Consider the following 22,236-nt stretch of genomic DNA (forward strand, 5'->3'; position numbering starts at 1 on the left):
GATAGGTTGCAAGTTTCACTAACACCATGAAACATGAACACAGATGTGCTGGTCACATTTCCTGTCTGAAAGCTAACAGAGAGCAGTCCTAAGCAGTGGGATGTAGCTCAGGTGGCCTTTGTGCTGGAAAAAGGGAGATGTGCAAAGGTGTGGAGCAATGAGCACTTCTACAAATTAAATAAATAAAATAAAAGGCCTGGATGGGCAGTCTCAGCTGCTATGGGATCTGAGAGCTGGCCAAAGGCACAAGGCACTGGGCGCTGGGAAGCAGAGCTGTGGGGAGTTAGGGGTCATGTAGTGGGGGAAATTCCAAAATTCATCTTTAGATTTTCAATTTTGAATATGGCATACTCTTGCACAAAACAGATCTTTATCTCTCTTACTTGACTGGAACCAATCTATTCTCTGGAATTTGGGAACCCAACAATTCATATCAGGCCTAAGGCTGGCCTTAGTGTTAACTCTTCCTTAGTCCTTGTCCAAGTCACTTGCTCAGGAAGTCAATAAGAATCATTCATCCTTGTTAGTTACTGTTCACGTATCATTGTATGCTGGTCATTTTACTGACTAGACAACTTGCTAAGAACTACATTCTCTCAGTCACTGAGGGATTAATGGAGCAAGACAGGAGATTTGGCAAATTTGGCATCCAGCAGCCTGGTTAATCTCCTGCATTTTTCAGGACACCAAGAACTTCTTGGACAATGACTAAGTCAAAAACTCATTTTCCATAGAAAGTTTTACTTGGTTTCTATTATTTTATACCACAAATCATGCTCTGCATTTACAGAGTGTTCATTTGCCTACCTGTATGTCCATTAGAAATATGAGAAAACATATCCAATAGCCTGTTAGATGAAGAAACAAAACTGGATCCCGTGTTAGGCCTTATCAAATGCATTCACAAGAGCACATGAACATATATATGGTGCATATTTGGGTGTTCCTGAGAAATGCACCTTTAAGTTATATGAACAAAAGAAATAGCATGGATTTATAGCATGCAAAAGCTAAAGGAATCTTAAAGGTGATGTAGTCAGGTGTTTCTTGAATGGTTTGTAAAGTTTAGAACATTTTCTTCAAGTGAAAGTTTTTGTAGAAGCCCAAATATATTGAGCGGGTGGACGGAGGGCTGTGCTTTTTCTTACCTTCTCTGAGACAACTCCATAGAAACATTGGGATTCAGCAGGCTCTTTCTGCAAATCCAGCTGACTGCTATTATTGCTAAAGAAACTGTTGCCCAGGTTGACCCAAGGTTATGTTGTGAACAATTTAAGTTACCACAGCTAGACCTTGGTTCTACTGACTCTTGGTTCATTGCCTCACTTTCTAGGAATCAATTCCACTGAAAATGTGTGTGGAATCAGTGAAGGAAGGATTATATAGTTCTTGTTATTGCTATTGCTTTTGTTTAGCTATTTCTTACTTTCAGGAAAGAGTTAGATGATTAGAAGGAATCACATGCTTTTATGTTTCATTCTTTTCTTTCTGGTATTTGGGAAAAACACAGCTTCATTAGATAAGGAGGTGAGTTTCTCCAGTCTATTCCTAGGTTATGTCTTTGACCCAACTGACAATGCCACAATCCATGCTCCAGCTTCTCAGAGTCCAGCTGACCACTTCCTTCTCCCTAGACTGCACATAGTTTGGCTGGCATCATTCATGTGCTTCTCCTCTGTATGCCCTTTTCCCATATTTCTAGCCGTGACATCCTGAATCTCATATCTCAACTGTCCCATAAGACTTTTCAGATGCCCCGTTTGGCTTTCTTCTGCTGCTGTTTCTGTAGACTAGCACTTAGCAGAGTGCACCTGTTTTCGGTGGTATTTGGTGTCTTTCTTCTTCCTTTTCAGTTGTGAACTCCTAAAAGAGAGCAGAAACATGTCAGATTCGTAGCAGTAGATAAAATTCTCATACCAGAAGCCCCCAAACTGTTAGCAGAATTGAACTGCACATAATAAATATAAATAGTCCTACAGCCAAGTTTTAATGACATGTGACAAAGAAGGTACAGATGGGTAGCAGAGATGGGTGGTAGATGCTTTAAAAAATAGCTTTTACTTTTCAAATAAAAACCTGAGGTTTTGAGTATGTAGGACTTAATTAAGAGTTATTCAGCCCGATTTTGCAGTTTTCTATAAAATTCCTCCCGTGCGTTGCTCTTTTTGGGGTATTTCATTACAATTGATATGTAATATCATGATTAAAAAATTTATTTTCTACTTTAAAGAATCAATTCCTCAAATACACTGTTTTCTGACTCAGTTTTCCTCAAAATTATGAAGGTACTTCCAGTTAACTTACTTTTCGTATATAAATGTATGCATTATATATGTACTCTATACATCTATCATCTCTATCATATAAGATAATGAGAAGCAGGCTTTAAATTTTTTTATTTTGGTTCCTTCTTGATTATAGACTTCAGCCATCTGTGTTGTTATCCTCCTGGGATAATCTTTTAAAAGATTCTTATTTTTAACAAGACAACACATGACATTGTAATTAAGAGCATGCCTGGGTTTGAATCACAGTTCCACTACTCATTTGTGTAAATTAGGGCAAGCTACTTTATCCCTCTGTTTCTGTTTCCTAACTGTAAAATTGGGATGATAATAATAGTACTTACCTCCTAGGGGTGCTGTAAATACTAAATGAAGTCATACTTAAAGTGCTTAGACCAGAACCTAGGATAAGAGAAATGCTGTATTAGTTTTAGGGGTTATTCTAAAACCCTTTTTTTCATTTTCCCTCTCTTACTCCCTCCCACACACATGCTTTTTGGTACATTCTAGAGCATTAGTTATGTGGTTAAGATGAACATGAGTAAATATAAGCATGTATACCTCTGAGGAGTATTTCTGTAGGGTAGATGCTAATGTCAATGTAAGTGCTCTTGTAGCAAGGCTGCTATTAAAGAGTAAATGGTGCTGCTCATAACTGAGAGTAGAATATGTGGAGGGATAATTACAAATATAGTCACTGCATTAAAAAATTCAGATAATATAGCATGGGCTTTTACCGTAGGCAACTTTGGTATATTATTAAAGTCTGAACAGAGCTGCATATTTTGAAAAGCCATTTTAGACTGAGAAGTTTGCTGATGTTAAAGAAGTGCAAATATATTCAACCAATTGGTGAAGAGCAGGGAGAAGTGTCTGCTGACTCAGCCCAATGTTGAATTCCCTCAGATTATTATTATTTACAGGTCTTTGGGAAACAAGGCTTCCTGCATGCACTGAGTTGCTTTTAATGATCCCCTTGCTTGCCATCAGTCTGCATAATAAGACTAGCCTTTGTGGGCATTTTTCCTGAGTTTTGAAACTCGGCAGGTTTTTTCTTTACCCTCTTTATATTTCTAAAGCATATGTGTTTAGTAGAGAAAGACTCCAAATTGTGCTCACTGTGCTTGATTGGATACGTAGTTTTTCTGCTTTGGGTTTTAAATAGATTTGCAGATTTAGGAATCTGCAGAGGTAAAGCTGCCCAAGCCTTCCTGAATGGACTACCCACTCCTGTAGCCAGATAATTCAGCACCCACCAACACTTTCCAGTTATGTTTTCCATGCTTATTCAGATGCAAATCCCAAACCATGTTATGTTTACCTTTATGTTTAACATCATTATTTACAGCAACAAAATTGTAAATCCTTCATTCATACGAACTCTAGTAGGCAAGAAAAGGGTAACAGGAAATGGGGTTTATATATATATTATATAGATAGATATCTATAGATTATATATTAACAAATATATCTATAGATTATATATATAAATAATTATATATATCTATAATATATATATAATAGATATATAGATATATAATTATTTTTGACCCATAAAAGTTGTGGGATGGCTAAGGAGTTTGGCCAAATACCTAAATAAAAGCTAAAGAACTCATAAAAGTGTTCAGACAATCTGTCTCCATAATATCAGACAGCCAGATAATTGAAAATATCTACATAATGAACTAAGTTTTTCTAGATTTTTTTTCTGATTGTGATGTCATTCAGAGGCCCACCTGACTCTAAATTATTAAGTTAGTTCTTGGCGTCTCTAGTGCTACCTTCTGTGTATGTGACCCAAGAAGGTATTAGATGGTTAGAGGCTGACCTAATACCGTTATTGCCCTAGATGGTCTCTACTTAGCTAGGCATGATACCACCTTGAGGAAAGGATCCCTTAGTGATCTACTAAGTTAATTCATCTCTAAGGGAAACAATTGCCCCAAAGATTAGTTTAATAACAATGGCTCTGGGAATTTTGTAAAAACATCTAGAGGAATTTGGTTTTGTTTCTAGAAGAAATCAAGACAAATCTTATGTCATGCTATCTAGAGTTACTATTAAGCATGGCCATCTGTGTATTTCTGAATCTATCTAAACTTTAGTTCTTTCGTTATGAATGTGGGTGTGACAATATCATTTTGGAGTTGATATGAGGTTAATAACAAAATCTGTGTTTAAATGTCTACTCCAGGACCTGACACATGGTAAGTATTCAATAAGTGGTAGTTGTAGGGTAGTACCAAATACTTATTGACAAAACGCTGAAGTTGTGTAGAGTAGCTGTGCTCAATCATACAATAGCTGCAGCATAAGTGTTAGATGCTTTTCTCTCTCGTTACTGAGTAAAATTTTATTTTTAGTAGCTGAGACTTGAGGATGCTCCATTCTTCAGAGTCTTCAGCTGAGAATGCTTGTCTAAAGCATTCTCTCCTTAAGGGAGCTCAGGTTCACAGTTGATAGCCCTTCGATTTGTCTCTGTTGTCTAAAGACATTTCCTTCTCTGCTTTCTTTTTCTCCCCTAAAAGAGGTTAAGAGAAATGATGCAATAGAATGGGAAACAATCATTGACGATTATGCTTACTACTGCAAGATCTGATTTCAAAATTACTTAGGACTTTGAGGAGTTTAAAAAATTCTAAGTAGTTTTCATCTATTAATTTTTTTCTGTTTAAATTAATTACCAGGGGGAGTAAACACCATATAGAAGTAGATTACTTGCACCTGTATTGATTCAGTACCATGTACTACCATGTTCAGAACATTGGTGGATATACTGCTAGGAAACAGACACAACTGTGGGATGAAATGAGTTAGGAATGACTTAAATTATAGACTTCTGAGCACTGATCATGTGAACACTGATAAAAGGGTGAGAACTTGAGTCCTGAGTTCTCTTTTTTACTCCTTTACTACAAGGTATGGAAGAGTGTCTTGACTAGGGTCCAGTCTTGAGATGGAAACCATACCTTTTTTCAATGTTATGAATTATTAATTTTATATTAAAGAACTGAAAATGCCAGAAAGGTACATTGCCATATACCTTTTTGGAGGTAATCTGAGTCAGCAGGGCTGGTTTCATGGATTTGCGGCCCCTGCATTTGCCCAGTTTCCTTGTTAAGATGGGTCGTATGCTTGGTTTAATGCTCTACTGCTGCCATCTTAAAATTCTTATTGATTTTTGAACAAGGAGCACACATTTTTATTTTTCAATGGGCTCTGCAAATGATGTGGCTGGTGACACCTGTAGGAGGCAACTAGCACCTTAAAGATGGGAGAACAAAGGGAAACAATTGAGTTAATTAGACAGGGAGTCTTGGAGAAAGGGCCTCCCAAGCGTAGATGCAGCCTGGTGTTGGTGTCTCCAAGTTTAAAGGAGGGTGCCTTGTGCAGCTGGGGCACAGACATCTGAGAATGGGAACTGGTCGACTGGTGCTGGATCTTGGGAGAACATACTTGTTCTAGAATCTGTGAAATGACACCTTGAGTCTGGTTCTGTGAATGCTAGAACTTCAGACTTCTGCCGCTAGAGGAACTGCTATTGCTGGGCTGAAGAAGTATTGCTAGGTAAGCCAAAGGCAAAGACGAACAGGAAACAAATGAAATTCAAGAAGCAGAGAAGTAGGAGCAGATGCTTTCTTCCTCTTCCAGCCTTCACCTTTCCCCTATTGCCTACTGGTAAAGTCTAATGGAACCAGCTGTCAAAGCAGAACTGTGGGCTGTAGAGCCCCAGCCTCAGAAACACAAGATACAGAAAGGTGTGTTGGAAGCAAGAGCTTAATAACCCCCACAAGCAGTTAAGTAAGAGACTAAGATTTGTAAAATGCCTTGGGTCTCTGTCCTCCCAGTTGTATCTGTAGCAGCTCCACCACCACCTATCGAAGCAAATCCTCTGATTGTCAATACAGCACTCAGGAGGCAACTAACACATCTTTTCAAATAGACTTACAATCATTGTACCTCCAATTTGCTCTGATAACTTTATGATGATTTATGTAATAAATAATTCTGGTTCAGACTAGTAAAGTCTGAAAAGGGGAGGGAATATTTTATTATGCAGAATGTTTACTTTCCCTCTGAGTGCTTCCTGGCAGAAAAAAATTCAGACTTTTCCCATTATGTTCCCTGCAGATTTGGAATTGTGTTTATGCCAACATTTAGATAATATTGGTTGAACATCAAGTTTACATCTAGTATAGTCTTCTCACCTCCTTTTCCACCCTTTTCCCCTTTCCTTTAGTTCTTTTCATTGTACTCAGCTAAAGTAAGATTTTATTTTAAATAAAAAAACTTTTGCATTGAAGGATTTAAAGTTCCTATAAAGAAGGCCATTCTCCAGATGAATGGATGTGTAATTTTCATCTTGCCCCATTTCATTGAGCTGTTCCTTGGCTACCATTTTGTTCTGGTAGTCAAAGCTGTAGCAATGATGAGTTCAGCTATCAAGTTTGGTAAGTTAAAGAAAATAAGGTTCTTAGAGAGTGATTTATAAGAGTGGTATCTTCATCAACATTCTTTCCCTTACAGTTGCTTTTATCTTTTTTAACTACTGTTTTTACGAAGATTATCACAATTTCCCAACACAAATATGTGCTAAGGGAAAAGGGTTTTATCAGAATGATGGTGTCAAACAAGATAATAATATGAATTTAAAGTTAATATAACCTTCACATGGCTAATTTACTTACCTTTAGGGCTGCCTTTCTAATAATGCCTTTAAAAAATCAAATGCCTTTAAAAAATCACAGTTGCTTGATTTTTAGCAGCTGTGGTTGCTAAAGGGCCATAGGAATGAAAACTATATATGTGAAAGATAAAAAGCCTGAAACATATTTTTTTTTAGAGTTGTTTTCAGATGAAGAACAAGTATAGTAATAGTTCATATACTTGTCATCCATGGTCGATCCCAATTTTCCTCAAAGAGGAGTGGATGGCACATTATACTAGAATGTCAAACTTCTACCTTGAGCAATTTAGCTAAGCCCCGTTGACACATTTAGTTCATAACAGATGTTAAGGGTACATGCAGGCAGGCTGACAGGTTAACCTGATACACTCAATTTCAACATCATGCTGGATCACTCAGGGTGCTGAATTCACTGAAGTTATTGCTTAAGAAATGCGAAAGGTGGGTTCTTTACAAAAGTATCTAAGAGAAATCCATCTGTGAAATGTATTTGCTTCATAAAGTGCACAATTTGCCACAAAGAACACAAGAATCAAGGACTCTTCCTGCTGCTTTGCTTGTCTCTCTTTTTCTTTAACAGCAAGAATTCCCAAATTATGTAAACATGGAGAGGCTTTGGCACACTTTTGGAGAAGGGGAAAAAGAGACCCAGCTGAATCAGCTTCCTAAACGACTGCATTATTTTACTCTGATGGTTTTAATTAGAGAAAAAAAAATAACTGCATTGAGACCATCTGCATATTCATAATGTAGAACATATGGCTGGTTTTCAGGATTTTGAAAAAGAAAACACATTAATAAGCGTGCTTCTTTCCATTCATTTCTCACATTCTAGGTTATTTCTTTGAGAAATAATATATTTGAAAAATCTGTTTACTCTTTACATAAGCCAAATGTTCTCATTCCTTTAGGATTTGTGTGTGAGTGTATGTGTGTGTGTTGTGCGTGTTACTTACTATTTTACATTTTAGCAACAAATGTTGAAAGAGAATATGGTTGTTTATGATTGAGAATGCCTCATAAGTGAGTTCATAACACTTTGTAGATGCATATTTACATTAACACACTGTCTTTTGTTAGCATAACTTACTGGAGTTAGATTTATGGGAAAGTCTTATTTGAATTTCCCAAGAGCATGATAAGGACTTCGAACCAAGATAGGTGTGTAGTATGTGTGTTCACGAAGGTCTGTGTATCTCAGATAGGATATAATGTGTATCTCATTTTACCAATGCAAATAATCAGCTATTATAAAAGTTAAAATGTAAAAGTATACTTAGGAATAATATGTAAGTATATTTGTAAGTTTATTTGTAATATATGTTTACATAAGTATATGAAAAGTATTTCAGACTTGAGATGATTTTTGAATTTTAAATTCTTGAAAGAAGAAAAACATCTCTAGTTATATTAGAAAATAGAAAATCAATAGAACTTTTACTTTTTTTCTGGCTTTGCTGGTAGTTACTGGATCAATAAATCCAATTCCCAATGTGAAATAACAAACAAGAAACAACCAAAGAGCTAGAATTGGCATAGCTACCTTAATAACAATTCAGAAAAGGGTATAAACATTGGGAAAAAAGGATTAGAAAAGAAATGAAATGTTGTTCCTTTGAGACCAAGCTACCATGTTTGTTGAGCAAAGGTAAAAGGAAACAAGTGAAGCAGAATTTAGGTGGCAGAGATGTGTGTGCTGGGAAGAACTGGAGGAAATCACCCTGCTCTCTGGGAGGCTGCCTCTGAAACGCTTGTCTGGCGAGCCTTGATGCAGCTTAGTTGTTGCTAATGCTCCACCGTGCTGTAAGAGGTCCAAGGGCTCAGAGATAAAACTTCTTTCAGGATTTAGCAAAGGGTATTAGAGCCTTGAATGAAACAATCTACAACTTGTTGCCCAGTTCGGAGATTTAAAAAATTGAGCTATTTGAGCAGGTATTGTTTATTGAAAAGGAAAGACTTCAAGGCACTTATTGGCACTGAAATAAACAACTTGCTTATATTGAAATCATGCTTTTATGAAATAAGTCACTATTTTGCAGAAGAAAACAATCTGACTTTTCCATTTATTCAGTAAGGGCATTGGAGATTTCCAGTATTTCACAAAATCTACTATGACAACTGTAAGATTGGGAATGAGTTTGCTTTGAGAGACATAGTTATTGAATAACCCCTTTTTCAAGGAATCGAGTTAATTTCAGCTAGTTTCCTCTGTCAATTTTTTTCTCTTCCAGCTAAGACATCACACCTTTAATTTCACTAGATCTTGTTTAGCTCCTGTTTTGAACTAGAGGATACTAACTCAGCTCCATTACCATAGTAATTTTTTTTTTTTTTTTTTCATGATGGAGTTTCACTCTTGTTGCCCACTGCCCATGCTGGAGTGCAATGGTGGGATCTCAGCTCACTGCAACCTCTGCCTCCAGACTCAAGTGATTCTCCTGCCTCAGCCTCTCAAGCAGCTGGGATGACAGGCATGCGCAACCACACCCAGCTACTTTTGTATTTTTGGTAAAGACGGGGTTTTACCATATTGGTCATGTTGGTCTTGAACTCCTGACCTCAGGTGATCTACCCGCCTTGGCCTCCCAAAGTGCTGGGATTACAGGCATGAGCCACTGCACTTGGCCTGACTTAGATTTTGAATAGCAGACAGGATATATTGCATTGCTTCTTGGCCTTTTGGCTAAGATCAAATACAGGATATCTTCCATGTCTTATCTATTTTCTAATTTCTAGTGATGAAGTTACAAAGTTAATCATTTTCTATGTATGATTTTGAAATTTACCTCATATGTATGATCCTTTTATATGCCTAAAATTCCCTTTGCTTTTTTCTTTACTGTTAATATCAAACTTTTTCTTTAGATTCATTATAGTTTTTATTATGTATGTATTTACCTTTGACATAAGCTGTGCGATACAAGTATTTTTTTGCACTGAGCCCCACGTTGAATTATGTATCCTACTAATGACATTTTTTTTCTCTATGAGTTTATAGTATTTGGGACTCAGTTATAGCTGATGAAATTGTTTCCACTCCCTTCATGGGGACACAGTGTACTTAGATATAATAAAGCTACATTTTAGTAAAATGTGGACAATTTGGTCTTTTTAAAATTTGCTTACGGCTGCATGCCAATCCAGAAGTAATAATAAGATAAAAGATTTTCATTAATAATTGTTTTCTTTTTCTTACTGACATGTGATAGAACTTGATGTAGATCATTAAGTACTGTGCATTTAACAAATCCATAAAAACCTGAATCAAATCAGTTATTTAATATGAAGTGGCCAAAATATCTGAAATAAAATTTTCTTTTAAAAATTTTTAGTAAAATATACTTCAAATAAAATTTCCATTCTCATCATTTTTAAGTGTATAGTTCATTGGCATTAAGTACATTTACCACTGTTCATGTCTAGAACTTTTCATTATCCCAAATAATGAACTTTTCATTATCCCAAACTGAAACTCTGCAATCATTAAACAACAATCCCCCTACCCCATCTTCGGGTAACCACTATTCCACTTTCTGTCTCTAAATTTGACTGCTTTGTGTGCCCCATGTAAGTGGAATTATACAATGTGTATTTGTTATTCTATATAAATTTCTCCTTTCTAAACGGATATTGCAGCATTAAAGAGATGATGTAGACCCCCAAATTGCTCTTCCACTTACCTTAAGTTTCTAACTCTGTTACCAGTCAAGGGAATACTGTGTGTGGAATCATGATGACTTCTCTGTTAGTCCCAGTGAAAATATGCCTCAACTTCATCGAAGACAAATTCATTTTGCATCTTATCAGAGGCATAGAATACATAACATAATATACATAACGTAATATAAGACTACTTTAAGTTATATGAGGTAGGCAAATCAACATATACTAAAATAATGAAGTAACTTAGATTCCCCCATCCCTGCTTCGTGTGTGTGTGTGTGTGTGTGTGTGTGTGTGTACTGATAAATGACACAAATTTGCTTGATAACATTAATAGCTAATAATTATAATGTATATTACATTATAATTTGCAAAGGACTTTTTCCAGACATTTCCCTATCAAATAACAGCCTTGAAAATGTTAATGTTTATTATCATATTTAGATGCTACAATTAAGGCTCAGTGAGATTAATTAATGCTCACCAGGCAGGTGACTAGTGTGCTAGGGTCTAGTGTTTTTGCACCTCACTCCTCTTGCTAATTACCCCCAGTGGTACAGGAAGCCGAGGTCCAATGTGCAGTTGTGTACAGAGTCCCAGTCTGATGCACGAATCAGCAGATACAGTACTCTTCTTTTAACTTTACCTTCCAAGGGGTCTTTCCCTGTTCCCAACACTCTTACTCACTCTAAGGATCAGATACTTGACCTACCCATTATGAGGTTCCATAAGGGTCAGAAACTTTCCATGTCTGGCAAAGCACTTTCCCTAAGCTACAGCAATAAAGGATCATGAACTCTTTCCTTTCACCAAAACTGGATCACATTATAAATAGTTGGGAGAAATCGTGTGGAACTATTTCATAGTGGCAGCTGACCAAGTTCTGTTGCTGGCAAAAAAAAGAAAAAAGGAGACCATTTTATGTCAAAGTCCAATATGAAATTGCAAAGAATTAAAATAATAATATAAATGCTGCCAATGTGTATGAAAAAGAAACTCTTTCAAAATTTAAGGAATATAGCATAGAATTTGTCAATTTATTCTGTGATCCTTCTGCTGTAACTGTGTGTCTAGTCTGTGCAGCAAACACAGCAAAGGGAAAAAGGTATGAAGTAGAAACCTCAGCTCCGTGCTTTCTTGACTCTTGGAACCTCACATCCCCAAGGGCATTGTCAGAGTGTTTTTTAATTTTTTTTTTAATGTAGGTTGGCAGGGCTGTAGAAGTGTTTCATTTTTTCAACCCTTGCTGGACATGTCCACTGACAGAACCATGTTATGCTGGTCCTGAAAAGCTGCCAAGAGAGGGAAATGAGTTATGCTGTATGGATTCATCTCAGCTCTTTCACATTCACTCCTATTTTCCATGGCACTTTGATCCTTCCTTGTTTTCCACTCCAAATTGCTCCCTGTGTATCCTGTGCCAACTGGCATACTTCTGTTAAATAAGTATTTTGCTAATAATATCCTAGCTGTTTCTGAATTCTCCTCCACAGTCCCTTTTATTCTATCTGGGTATAAAGTTGATTGCTCTAAATCCCACTGCTGAATCTTGCTAATACAAGCATGACGGCTTAGCTTTAAATTCAGTTTGTTTATTGATAGATTCACCAAGCATCTTTATTCTAGAGTTCAAATTTTTTCAAAAGAATTTTTTATTAGATAACGTTTTAACAACTTGATGAAAGCATAATTATTATTTATAGTCGTTTATTAATTTGCTAACATATCCTACTATGCTTAGGCTATGTGAAATACAGTTTTTATTAAATGGTTTGTAAAAGTAAATCATATAAAGAGATACTACTCTACTGGAACAACTCAGAAGGCTCTCCTTCTAACCAGCTGTCCTGCACTGAGTGAGTGACTTAACCTTTCCAGGTTTTCAGTCTGCATAAAAAATAAGAGGTGAAAGCTTCCACTTGCCTCTGGGCATTAAAATGCAATGATTCTATGAATGTATTAAATAAAGAGCCAACTTGGCATGTTGCCTGATGACTCTTAGGAGTGATATTTTAGATGCTCTTGGCTGTATGTTTCTGGAAATCAGTTTCCTCATTAGACTTTTTTCAACTTACTTTGAATTCCTCCCTCTGGATTTTTACTGTCTCCTTCCCACTGCAGCCCAACAAAACTCATTTATTTTTAGAAACCAGCAGCTTCTATATGTGCTTTGAAACAGAGCAGTATCAACAATCAAAGCTACATGTGGAATCTTGGTAAAGGGATTTCATAGAAGAGTGACTTGAAGGCAGTGACCTTCTGTTTTTTGTTTTCTTTTTTAGGACGTTGAACTTTGCCAGACATAAATATGATTTCTGTGCTTTGTATGAATTGTGAAACTTGGTTTACATGAATATTTTATCATTATACATCAACTTTATCTGGAACATGATTTTTAAAAGAGTTCTGTTTGAGTAAGAATGTTTTTATTATGCCCTGGGCCTAATCTTTCTACGGAAATGTACTTTGAATATTATAATAGAAGTCAGTTGAAAAACAGAATAAAAATAAAAGCATTTCATTAAAGAAAACTTTTCAATAATGTTATGTATAGAGCCTTGGTAAAGTTCTTACTAGTGTTTAGGCTTTTGATATTTAATAAGGTATTTTATAAGTTTAAGTGAATGATGCTTATTTCTTAGAAGTAGTATATTTTTATTTTTCATAACGAAAGATGTCTAAGCTTTCAGTTAGACAGCCTGGGCTTAAATCTCATGCCCCACCCCACCTCAGCTCTATGACCTTAGACAAGTCATTTTACCACTTTGAAGCTCAGTTTTTCACCTGTAATGTGGGGCGATAATTATCACTTCCCAAAATAAGAGTTGAATGCCATCTAGCCCATAGGAGGTACAAAGCAAATGATCTTGGGATGATTTTCTACTAATAGATGTGAGATGAATACACACAGTCATAAAAACAAAACAAAACAAAACAAAAACAAGAGATGGGAGAGATTTCAGTTCTCCTCCCTCTGGAGTACCACATTTTTTTTCTTTTGGAGTTGAAATAAGAATTCACTGGGTACAATTGTACAAGTTAACTATCATTTATTTTAATACGTTTGCTTTTAAAGTAGATCTACCAATTATTTCCTTCATACCTGAAACCACCTTTTATCACATACTTACCCTTCTTTAAGATTAAACTGTCAGCAGAGTAAGTCAGTGATTCACCAGATGCCTTTTTTTAGCTGAAAAATGTTTCTAGCATATAGTTTAAGTCTTCATTATATACTTCATTTTGGTTTCCTGACCTCAATCAAAAGCATTTCTTTCTCTCTTCTTCTCTCTCCTGTGCCTTTCTTTCATCCTTTGATTCAACATGTATTTATTGAGTGTCAGTTACTGGCCAGACACCGTTTTAGGCCCTGGGGATAGAGCAATAAATAAACTAGGAGATCTCCTTTAAGTTAGATGGTCAGAGAAGGCCTCTCTGAGCAGGTGACATTTAGGCTGAGCAATATTTATACTATGATATCTATTCTACTCTTCTACCTTTACCCAGAGGCTGCTGACTCTCTTCTTCTCTCTCCTGTGCCTTTCTTTCATCCTTTGATTCAACATGTATTTATTGAGTGTCAGTTACTGGCCAGACACCGTTTTAGGCCCTGGGGATAGAGCAATAAATAAACTAGGAGATCTCCTTTAAGTTAGATGGTCAGAGAAGGCCTCTCTGGGCAGGTGACATTTAGGCTGAGCAATATTTATACTATGATATCTATTCTACTCTTCTACCTTTACCCAGAGGCTGCTGAAATACTTCTGGTTCTCCAGCCATATCTTACTCTCTGAGACTACATCTGCTAGACATGCAGGGCCACCGGGCTTTGTCTTATCCTTATCTTGAATTCCATCTGATTGCTTCTCAGAAATGCTTGGGAGGTCACATATGTCAAAAATCACTTTAGCCAATTTTTCCTTTAAACTCCCCCAGTTGAACTTGTCAACAAGAATGAGAAGCCATTGGTGGGTGGGTATATAGATGTTGGGGACAAAGAAGCAATATTTACCAAGCACTATGTCACAGATGCTATGCTAAAACATTCCCACTGGATTTTCATAATCTGATAAAAATCCTGTGAGATTAATATTACCATTATTTCTAGATGTGGAAGCAAGTTCAGAGATGTTAAGCCACTTGCTTAGGTCACCAGCTAATAAGAGACAAAGCTCAATTTCAATCCCACGGCCTTTCTACGGTTCCTTGCTACCGTCTATATCATGGTGCTTGTTTTGGTGAGTACACCTATTTGCCTTGAATCCTGTAACAATGATGATTAACAAGGCTGCTTTTCTAGCTATTTGACATTGTACATTGTACACATTTAGCCAGAGCTACCCTTATATTAAGAATAAAATTGAACTAAATATCCATAAAAATGAGCATGAACAAGTGTCAAACAGTATAATTTTATTAACATGAAGAAAAAAATAGAAGGAGACTCAAAGCCATGGCAATAGGCATCTATTATTTTTGGTTTGTCCAACATCCCTTTCTTTGGGAAACCACTCTCCTCTACATTTCCATGTGGTTGTGAACATATTTTCAATCAGAGTATTTGCCTATGATTGATAGCACCCCATCTTCTTTCCTGCTGTACTCGTGGAAATGTGACCCAGGTCTGAGCAATCCTGGTACCTTTCACCCTAGGCCAAAGTGATGCTTGCAATGGGTAGAGTCATGACTCAAGGTGGGCCAATAGCAATCCTTTGCCAGTATTGGCATATGGATGTTAGGGGAAGAAAATTCATTTTGGCCAAAAGTACAAAATTGGGAGGACATAAATTTCTCCAGAAAGTGGTCCTTTTTTCTGAAACATAGCAAAAATTTCTCTGAAATATTAAAAAATTAAATTTTTTCCTTCCTTCCCTTCCTTCTCTTCCTTCCTTCCTTCCTTCCTTCTTTCCTTTCTCCTTCTTTCTTTCCCCTCTCCTTCCTCTCTCTCTCTCTCTCTCCCCCCACCTCTCTCTTCCTTAAGAGGAAGGCACCATTCCCTGGGGTGAGCATCCATCTACCAGGTGGCAGATTGATTACACTGGACTGCTTCCTTCATGGAAGGAACACTGTTTTGTTCTTAACAGAATAGACACTTACCTTGAATATAGATTTGCCATCCCTGCACATAGTGCTTCTGCAAAAACTACCATCTGTGGATTTATAGAATGCCTTACCCACTGTCATGGTACTCCACACAGCATTGCTTTTGATAAAGGAACTCACTTCACAGCAACAGAAGTGTGGAAATAGGCCTGTGCTTATGGGGTTTACTGATTTACTACATTCTCCATCATCTTGAAGCAGCTAGCTTGAAACAATGGTGGAACAGCCTTTTGAGGACTCAGGTACAGTGCCAGTTATGTAGTGATACTTTAGAGACCTGGAGCAAGCATCTCAAGAAGGCTGTATATACTGTATGTGCTTTGAATCAGTGTCCAGTATATGGATCTATTTGTCCTATAGTCAGGATTCATGGAGTACAAGAATCAAGGAGTGGAAATGGAGTGGCACAACTCACTACTATCCTTAGTGACTCACTAGCAATTTTTTTGCTTCCTATTTCTATGACCTTATGCTCTGCTGGCCTAGAGGTCTGAGTTCCAAGTTCCAAAGGTAGGAATGTTGCCACCAGGAGGTACAACAATATCGAACTGGAAGGTTCCCCATGCCTCTGAATCAACAGGCAAAGAAAGAAGTTACTGTGTTGGCTGGGGTGATTGACCCTGACTACCAAGGGGAAATTTGACTACTATTCTACAATGAAGGTAAAGAAGAGTATGCTTGGAATACAGGAGATCCCTTTGGGCATTTCTTAGTATTACCATGCTTTGTGATTCAGGTCAATGGAAAACTACAACAATCTAATTCAGGCAGGACTGTTAATGGCCAAGATGCTTCAGGAATTAATGCTTGTGCCACCCCACCAGGTCAAGAACCATGACCAATTGATGGCCTTGGAGAAAGCAAAGGGAATATAGAATGGGTAGTGGAAAGTAGTTATAAATACCAGCTATGACCATGTGACCAGTTGCAGAAATGAGGACTAAATTTTCATGAGTATTCTTTCTTTTTTTGTTACAAATACCACACATATATTTAAAAATCTGTTTTTTATTTCCTTATCAGGAACCATAAGATCTGCCTTAGTCTGTTTTCACACTTCTGTAAAGATACTATCTGAGACTGGGTAATTTATAAACAAAAGAGGTTTAATTGACTCAGAGTTCTGCATGGGTGGGGAGGCCTCAGGAAACTTACAATCATGGTGGAAGGTGAAGCAGAAGCAAGGCATACCTTACATGGCAGCAGGAAAAAGAGCAAGAAGGGGGAAGCTTCGGACACTTATCAGACAACCAGATCTTGGGAGAACTCACTATCATGAGAACAGCAAGGGGGAAATCCACCCCCATGATCCAATCACCTCCTATCAGGTTCTTCCTTCAACATGTGGGGATTACAATTCAAAATGAGATTTGGGTGGGGACACAGGGCCAAACCATATCAGATATATTGCCTTTATAATATTTAAATATTGCTAATTTTATATCATGCTATTTGAATTACATGAAGTGAAGGAGAAGAGTAAACCTCACTCAATGATTTTACCTCTTCTTCTGGGATGGGGATTAGTAAATTTTCAGTTGTATGCAGGATACTTGTATAAAGTTCAGTATAATTATGATTTTGTTATTGTCTTTATTTGAAGATGAAATATGGTTTCAGGAGATGCATGTGGTTGACAAGGAGTGGATTTGTGATAGCTAATTTTATGTGCTAATTTTACTGGGCTAGTCAGTGCTTAGATATTAGGTTAAACATTATTCTGGGATTCTTGGTGTGTATGTGAGGGTACTTTTGGATGAAATTAGCATTTGAATCAGCAGACTGAATAAAGAAGATTGAGCTGCCCAAAGAGAGTGAATCTCTTCCAATCTATTGAAGGCTTGAATAAAATAAAAAGGCAGAATCAGGGAGAATTTGCCCTCTGCTGGACAGTCTTTGAGCTGGAAAATTGGTTGTCTCCTCCCTTTGGACTCAGACTTGAACTGGAACTTACTCCATTGGCTCTTTTGGTTCTTGGGCTTTTGAACCCAGACTATGAATATCATCACCATTCCTGGGTCTCCAGCTTGCAGCTCTTGAGACTTTTCAGCCTCCATAATTGGAGGCATTCTTGACTGACAAAACTTTTGTTGTTGTTGGACTTTAGTAGTCTAGAAAAACTTGTGTGATTGTTGTGTTGTCTTCTTCCCTTTTTTTTTTTTTTTCTGTGACAGGATCTCCCTCTGTTGCCCAGGCTGGAGTGCAGTGGCAGTCTCAGCTCGCTTCCACCTCTGCCTCCTGGGCTCAAGCAAATCTTCCACCTCATTCTCTCAAGTAGTTGAGACTACAAGCACATATCACAACTTTCAGCTAATTTTTAAATTTTTTGTAGAGACAAGGTCTCACTATATTACCCAGGATTATCTTGAACTCCAAGACTCAAGCCATCTTCCCACCTTGGCTTCCCAAAGTGTTGGGATTACAAGCATGAGCCACTGTGCTTGGCCCACAGCTGTTGTTTTCTATTGGTATCTAATTAGCAGTGGCAGTTCTGCATTCTTACCCTTCAAACAAGAATTTCTGAAACCTCCAGTCAGATGATCATACTGCTGTCCATAATGACTCTTAATTTGGGTCTAAATCAATCTTTTTCTCTTCTCATGACAGATGTCAGGCTGCTAAAAAGGAGCCTAAATTCTTAAAAATATGAACCTCACAGTTACATAGCACATTTCTATTGAGGAATTAAGATACCTTGCATGTTTTTTTGTTGTTGTTGTTGTTGTTGTTGTTGTTGAGACGGAGTCTCCCTCTGTCGCCCAGGCTGGAGTGCAGTGGCCCGATCTCAGCTCACTGCAAGCTCCGCCTCCCGGGTTTACGCCATTCTCCTGCCTCAGCCTCCCGAGGAGGCTGGGACTTGGGACTATAGGCGCCCGCCACCTCGCCCGGCTACTTTTTTGCATTTTTTTAGTAGAGACGGGGTTTCACAGTGTTAGCCAGGATGGTCTCGATCTCCTGACCTCGTGATCCGCCCGTCTCGGCCTCCCAAAGTGCTGGGATTACAGGCTTGAGCCACCGCGCCCGGCCACCTTGCATGTTTTAATCACCTTTAATTTAAAATAACCCTGAGATTTAAGGTGGAGATGGTAGTTTTCTTGCCTACTAAATGGAGAAGGCATGAGCATGGGGCACTTTCATGCTAACATTCTATTCTGGAAAAATGACACCTAAGCTGGATGCTTGCAAATCAAGCAGATGACAGTGGTAACATACAGCTTGTAAGGTAAATAAATTTTATAGTGAAAAACAGTGATAACATATATTACCCTTCAATTTATTATTTTTTTTTACAAAAAATTCAGATTTTTATATGTTTAACCTAAGGAAATATGCTTTGCCTGGAACTACATTTCTTGTACTAGAATTGTCAGTAGAATCTTCAGTCCAGGGCTGTTTGTCCTGGTTTTGCTGAAAGATCAGTGACAAATGAACTTCCATTTAAAACATTTAAACTTCTAAGCCCCTCTAGGACTTTTTAGAATATGGACATCACTTATGCTTTTCAATCTTATTTTCTACTATATGAACCTTTTACTTTTGCCAATGAAGTAAATGTATTGTTAGTTTCTGCATGTCCCAGTTAAACCAATTGGCAGGAAGTACTGAATGCTGTGGGCTCAATACTACCCTTGCCCTGTACCAAGAAGCATGAAGTTTGGCAGGTATATAAGGAACCTTGTTCTTCTGGGACAGAAATTACTTTGCTTCTCAGAGCCTGAGTCCCTGAGCTAGACATCTGGGTACCAGTCCATTCACAAGTATTTGGCTCCTCGTGCCCTGTGGAAATCTGTCCCACAGTTTCCTACTGGATTCAAGTCAACCCAAACCTACTCTTCTCTAGCCAGTCTCTTCTCCCTGGTCTTTGGATCTTCTTCTTTCTTAACATAGCATGCAAAGCTGTCCATGACTTGCTCTGACAATCTTTATTGATTTCCTGCCTCAACATTCATCCTCTAGTAACACACATCCTTTTATCTACATATTTTTCTTGTCTCTAGAATTTTGTTAATATTGCACTTCTGTCTGGAGTGTCTTAGCTGATAAAACTTTCACATCTTTGAAGACTCAAGTTAGATGTCAGCACTTCCAGGAACATTTCTCAGATCTTTCCCAGTCCACAGGCTAGGTGAATTTCCTTCCTTTATTCTTTCATAATAAATTGAATTGTAATTTCCTGTTTGTGTATATACTTCTAATAACTTCTCTGCTTATTCCTATCCACTTAAATTTGATTTCAGGTTCTATCTCCTCTGTGAAGTTTCTCTGAACACCAAAATCCATATTCATCCCTTCTCTTTTGCATTCCTCTTAGTTTCTAGACCCCCACATTGGCCCTTATTTTTCTCCGTGTTGCCAATTTCTAGCCAACTGGACTGTAAGAAAAATTATAGTCAATTGGACTATAAGCCTCTCAAGTACAGATGTTTTAACTTAGGGGAGATATGAATTCGAGCATGTGGGGACCTCAGTGACACAGACCCCTGGGGAAAGGGGTGGGAATGGCAGGATCAGGTCAGAAATAGATGGGAAAAAGTTGATCCAGGCTGACCAGTGCTCTATATCCTAGAGACAGAGAGGTTAGAGGTAATTCATGCCAATGTTGGGATCAAGGGATCTGATCTGCTCTGGGGAGTGGGGCAATGTGGAGGGAACCATGGCAGCAGGATGAGTATTGTGGTTCCAGTGAAAAAGTTCTTTCCTGATAGGAAGCCAGGCAGGCTGTGGAAGCAGGGAAGGTTCAGGCAAGATCTAGGTAGAATGGGAAGAAAGGCTCCTAGTTTAGTAGGAAGTGGGATGTTGGTCTAGCAGGTTGAGGCAGAAGCCCAAATAACATGATGGAGGTGAGGAAAAGATGGGAGGAAGAGGAGAAAGGGAGAGAAAAGGAGAAGAGGAGGCAGGAGAGGGAAATGAGAAGAAGGTAGAGAAAGGCTGTTAAGGAAAGCCTCAAATAAGTTGAAGGGAAGGGAAGAGAAAGAGAAGAAGGGTAATGGAAGTGAAAGGGAAGAGAGAAGATAAAGCAGAAAAGTGATTAAAAGAAAGAAGAAACAGAGAAGAAAGGGAAATCAGAAGGCTCATTCCTGAACACCGTCTGCCTGAACAAATTCCCACTAAGTAGTCATGCCAAGGGGTTAGGAACAATCACATTATATCCCTTAAAATCACTATCAGCTTTTGCTTCCCAAATACACACTTTGACATGAACAATTGCCATTTTTTCTCACCTTCTAGAGTATGAACAAAAGCATTTTAAGAAAATTTGATTATATATAATTTTTACTCTCCATACACAATTATATATACATTTATGCACATTAAATATATTATGCATACATTATTCATTTGACACAAATGCAGTGTGATTGCTATAGAAACCCTGCCTTAAAACTAATTTCCTAACTAGCTCACAGAGCCACATTTTGCCTACCTTAATCACATTATGTTCTTAAGCTTAAATTCTGTGTGAAATTCTAGGACTTCCATAGTTCTAGTAGTAACTCACTTGTAGATTTGAGGCCGCCAACTGTATTAGTCTGTTTTCATGCTGCTGTTAAAGACATACTCGAGACTAGGCAATTTACAAAAGAAAGAGGTTTATTAGACTCACAGTTCCATGTGGCTGGGGAGGCTTCACAATCATGGTGAAGGCAAAAGACACTTCCTCCACTGTGGGGGCAAGAGAGAAACAGCTTATGCAGGGAAACTCCTGTTTTTAAAACCATCAGATCTCACGAGGCCCATTCACTATCACGAGAACAACACAGGAAAGACACTCTCCCATAATTCAGACATCTCCCACCAGGTCCCTCCCACAACACTTGGGAATTATGGGAGTTACAAGATGAGATTTGAGAGGGGACACAGAGCCAAACCATATCACTGACACACCTCGTAGTCTCCTTAAAATTGGCTCGTCACTGGGCAGAGTAATGATGGAAGGTAGTTGAGAAGGTGGTCATAATTGGTTTTAATATACATGTAAGAACAGCACAAAGAGTAATGCATTCTTAGCACTTAAATATATTAGGTATATGAAAATAAAACAATTCTTAGATGTGCTGCATGGCAGTTACAGCTTAGCACATGGTGCTGCTTAACATCTATTATTACTTTTTTAAAATTTACTATTGTTTAATGCTTATACTTTAACATGCAACATCTTATGTGATTTTGACAACCACTTATAAGGTAGTCAGAGCAGGTGTTACAGCCCAGCTTTACCAGTGAGAAAATAAAGTTTTGCCTTAGGTTGTGCACAGGCCTGTGGAGAGCAGCACAACCCTGGAATTTCTTCAGTGGCTTAGTTCAGTGTTATCTGTATGCCTGTGGGCTACAATCAACTAGGTCAGCAAAATAAAAATGGTTGTTTCTACATTATTTCTAAATGGCCACAGAATAATATATAGTATGTCCTGACAACCCTCTGGTAAAGGATTTCACAACTATATATTGCTTGATATACTTAATTTTTTTTTCAGTTTCAGCCAGGATTTATTTCTG

Source organism: Colobus angolensis, unplaced genomic scaffold, assembly GCF_000951035.1.
Source record: "Colobus angolensis palliatus isolate OR3802 unplaced genomic scaffold, Cang.pa_1.0 Scaffold217, whole genome shotgun sequence".
Taxonomy (NCBI): Eukaryota; Metazoa; Chordata; class Mammalia; order Primates; family Cercopithecidae; genus Colobus; species Colobus angolensis.